Genomic DNA, 4,659 nt, shown 5'->3' with positions numbered 1-4,659 from the left:
ATCAAATAAGTATGTTATTGGTGCATTACATTATCTTAACAGCCATAAGTGTTTTTAAGTTAACATAGTACTTTATTGATCTAAAATATTGTTTAAAATACGAAGACCATTAGGGGTTGTAGGAGCCAAACCTGACGTCCAACACTACTGGAAATCAAGAAGTGTGCCAAATGATAGGCTTCTAATTAAAGCTAGCGAGTGACATGCGTTCGTGTTTTTCTCAAGGATTTCTTCGGTCAAGATTATATTTACTTTTTTGGTTGAGGTTCCTTTTGACAAAAGCTAGGGTTCTCCTATCTTTTCAGTTTTGTCAGGTGAGTGTTTAGTGTTTACGTGGCTTGTAACTTGATATTTATTCTATAAATGAGACACGTATTACATGCAAAAAAAATTAAAGCTCGATTCTCATCCTTGAAGGACCTTAGGGGGCATAAGTTGGACGAAGGAGAATTGGAATTCCCTTTTTTAGCCTACGTGGCTCCTTTTCTGGCATCTTGGGCTAGATAGCCTTCTCTTGCTATTTAGCAAGCCTGCACATGGATCACTTAGACAGTTAGACTTTCATCGGCCCAACCTGACATAATTGCTCATACAAACCGATGCAACTTGATTGTTGCATGGTTCTTCCTAAAAAAAAGATTGTTGCACGGTTCAACCCATCCAAGCTTGTTTTCTAGTTAATCTAATTTAAAAGCTCTTCACATCATGATTGTGATTCTATGGAGGTGGTTTAGGCTTTACTCAATCCATAGAGTATAGAGATACTAGAGCGTTGGTGATCTATGATTGTCGAAAGAAGATGACTAGTTTCGGCAAAGGCGACTATTGTCATGAAAACACTGAACATATACAGCATCAGACAAGCCTTAGGAAATACAGTTCACTTTATATTATAGCACGTATTAGGTACTGATATTACATACCTGTTTTACACGTCCACACAAACATTGACTAAACGGCCAATAGGGGAGAACTATACCCGTACATATATATCTGCGCCTCCTCCTCATCGGCATCTTCCCCTTATTTCAGTCCGTAGTAGCAGTACTGTGCTACCAAACGAACTACCCACACACATATATTTGGTTACATGTTGCACCATCCTATGCGGGCAACCAACACATACATATGCGCACATAGCATAAAACAGTTACCGGAGGGAGAAACTAGCATATTTGATTAGTAGTTAACGGCCGACTGGTACGTGGCGCCGGCCTTCCACCCGGCGGGGATGACGTTGCTCGACGAGCTTGTTGCCGGAGCTTGAGGTCAGGCGGAGCGAGAGCGGCGCCTGCAGGGCTGACCCGGCGTTGAACTTCCAGACAGCGCCCCAGGAGTGCTGCATCGGGGTCCACGCCGCCCCGGCTCCGCTCTGCATGAGCTCGACGGCCGAGAGGTCGCCGTCGCCGTTCTGGTACTGGACGAGCACGGCGAGGTAGTTCGGGTTCGAGCCGGCGTCCACGACGAAGGTCAGCTTCGCTCCAGCCCAGTTGCACTGCACTCTGCAACACGTGCACACAGGGAATTAAAGGACAGCTCGATCGTTTGCACCATGCATGGTCTGTGGCGACAAAGGTAAGAAAGTATATACAGTATATCGGATGTACTCCCGAAGGTGCGTGAGCGGTGGGGTGCATGTGGCCTGTAGTGCCCTGGCCGTTTCGAGCGGCGCGCGGCGAGTGTGTGCCTAGCTACGCGCATTCATTCATGCGCAAATGCGTACCGGGTGAACTGGATTTGGAGGACGCCGGCGCCGCGCAGCTGGTCGGCCTGGCCAGCCTTCGCCATGGCACCGAACGCCGTCCCGCTGAGGTCGAAGTGCGGCTCGTTCAGGCAAGGGCCGCCGGGGCACTCGTCCGTGATCACCACCGTCACGGGGTTGCTAGAGCAGGCGGCGTTACCGGAGCACTTCACCTACATAATACACAGCCAAAATGTCATGAAACGACACGGTATACACTTGTGTTAGCAACTTAGCATGCATACCATAATATGTTCAAAGTACCTGGTAGCAAGAGCCACATCCCATGCCAGACTTGTACAGGGAAGGGCCGCCGGCGGCGATCATAGATGAGAACGGCGCCGTATAGACGGCACCCTTGTACCCGCATGCACCACCTGTACACGTATATATACGAATTATCATGAGTACTACTGTGTCATCACTGACTGAAGTTAACCATAACACACGGATTTATGTGACATGATGATTAGCTAAATATATACGTACCATCACTTCCGGCGCCAGTAGCGGCGCCGTACCATGTAGCGCCGGCGGTGGACCAGCTGGCGAGCTTGCGGTGAAACTCGGTGGACGAGCAAGGGTGGATGAGCGACGCGAGAATAGCTATGGCGGTGAAGGACAGGATCTGGAAACTGGAAGCCATAGCTACCGTTGCTAGGAATCTCAATCTATCTGGGGCTTTGCAATGGTTGGGAAGAGAGACAAATAGATGTGGAATGGTGTGAGCTATGTGGGTGGAAGGTTGCTCTATTTATAGGGAGCAAAACGGCCGCCTGCGACTCCGTGAGCATCCTACATGCATGCATGCGGACAGATCTCGGTGCCTCCGTTGGATTGTGCCATGCATATGCCACATGGCTAGGGTCAAACATGCTATGTCCATCTCAAGTGTAATTAGCTGCATATATTTACGTACTCCTAGCTTGTTAGCAGTACAATACTTGGTAGATATAGGGCAATCCTTTGTGTGTACTTCACTTGTCCTAACCTTAATACGATCGGGACCATGGCACCATGCATGCATAGCAAATTGGCATTTCCTTGGTTCTTAACAAATTTATAAATTCAATTTCTCTTGAAATTATGCATTGATTGTTAATTAGATCTAGTATAGCTAAGTAGCGCCAGAATAATCGTCTGGAAGCCATAGTAGAAGTTGCCTCATAAAAGAAATTATCATAAATCAGAGACGGAAACTTTGCAAATTTTTGGCACACACCTTGGCTGCAAGGGTGCAAGCCCAAAAACATCGCCCCCTCCATTTTTGAACCTACAAGCGGAAGGACTTCAAGGTCAAGAAGGCGCTCCGTGAGGATTTTTGGATCACAATATATCAACACCACCACAGGTATTTCTCTACACCACATCTTCGAGTTTGTTGACCTATGGACAGACATGCGTCGTTTGGAGGGCACTCGGGATGGCATTGTTTGGAATTCACCGAATCTGACCTACTCGGCGGCCGACCTATAGGGCTCGATTTGAGGGCTTAATTTTTTCCCCTCTATGCCTGCGGCGGTGTGGAAAAATTGGGCCCCCTCCACTGCCTAATGCAAATTCTTTGCTTGGCTCCTCCTTCCAAACCGGGTATGGACCGCCGCCGGTCTTCAGAGCCAAGGTTTTTCAAATTTTGTTCTATGTGAATTATACAAAAGAGAAACCAAGATCGCAGCCCATCCCATGTTCAAATGTCGATATGTGTCGAGAATTTGGAACATGATCCTTCATTGGCTTGGGATCTTATCGATTGATACAACTCTTTGGCCAATTTTGGACTCTGTGAAGGCTTTCGTCAACATCCATGGTGTGAGACGCAAATCTTTGGAATCTCTTATCATGCTATCCTCTTTGGGAGATTTGTGACGAAAACAACACTCAATTTTTTCGTAATATCTCTTTCATGCCTACCACGGTGTTCTCAGATATCAAGGTTGAGGCACCATTTTTTTTAGAGCAACAACATATTTTATTTGTTGAAAATCAAGTTACATGAAGCAACACACATGGAAACTAAAAGACAAACAATGACAAAAATGAGTATCCTAAATTTGTAGATAAAATTGTAAAAGATCGAGAAATACAAAACGATACCTAGGGTTCAACCACCGTAGCTAGCGGCCGCCCCCCAACTCCAGCATCGCCGAGACAGACACCGGTAGATACGCCAAGCCTCCACCATTGCAATATCCAAACAAAAACCATCACCAACGAGGCTTTGTGAGTTGATGAATAGGCCTGCTGCAAGCAGCGAGGCACATGTCATTGTGGCACGTCGACAGGGGACGTCCCCGTGCTATCTTGGACCATGATATGATGCCTCCCGTCGACAAAGTCGGAGAAGAATGGCATATCCACCACATCCGGACAAACATCGTTGCTCCAGAAGAACCACCCGACCTAGCCGCCAGCGAGGCGCGGATTACAACGAATGCCAGCGATACACCATGAAACTAATCTTGCCAGATATAAAGAACGACAAGAGGACCAAGCTGCCGATCTGCAAGACCGATCAACACACGTTGCCATCAACTCCGAGTCTCTGCCCAGAGAAGGTCGTCATCGGTGTGGGAGTAAAGGGGATACAGATTTATTCGCCCTGACGCCACTCCCACCACCCCAACGGCGCACCACATCAGACAACTCCTAATTACTAGGCCGAAACAGAAGAACAAGGTCCCACTCCCTCTTGTCGCAACCGGATCGGCACACGGAGGGAGAGGGGACCAAGACCAACGCCCTGGCCGATGGAGGTGGAGATCGGGAGGAGTTAGGCGCCGCCTCCGCCTCTCGATAGAGGATGAAGAGACATCTTTTGTAGGTTGGGGAGCAGTTGTGGATCGAGGAGGGCGGGTACTAAGCACTTAGGGTATCTCCAGCGGCGCGACGCATTTTAGCGTCCAGAAATGTCCGCGCGC

At 48.1% G+C, this 4,659-nt stretch overlaps 1 pseudogene; it reads right to left on the bottom strand.

The window, feature by feature from the left end:
• Positions 1-1,179: 1,179 nt before the first annotated feature.
• On the bottom strand, positions 1,180-2,387 carry LOC124675732 (annotated as a pseudogene).
• Between the last annotated feature and the right edge of the window lie 2,272 nt (positions 2,388-4,659).

Source organism: Lolium rigidum, chromosome 7, assembly GCF_022539505.1.
Source record: "Lolium rigidum isolate FL_2022 chromosome 7, APGP_CSIRO_Lrig_0.1, whole genome shotgun sequence".
In the NCBI taxonomy this organism is placed as follows: domain Eukaryota; kingdom Viridiplantae; phylum Streptophyta; class Magnoliopsida; order Poales; family Poaceae; genus Lolium; species Lolium rigidum.
Note: the sequence above shows the minus strand (reverse complement) of the source record. Positions and strands in the feature narration are given on the sequence as shown.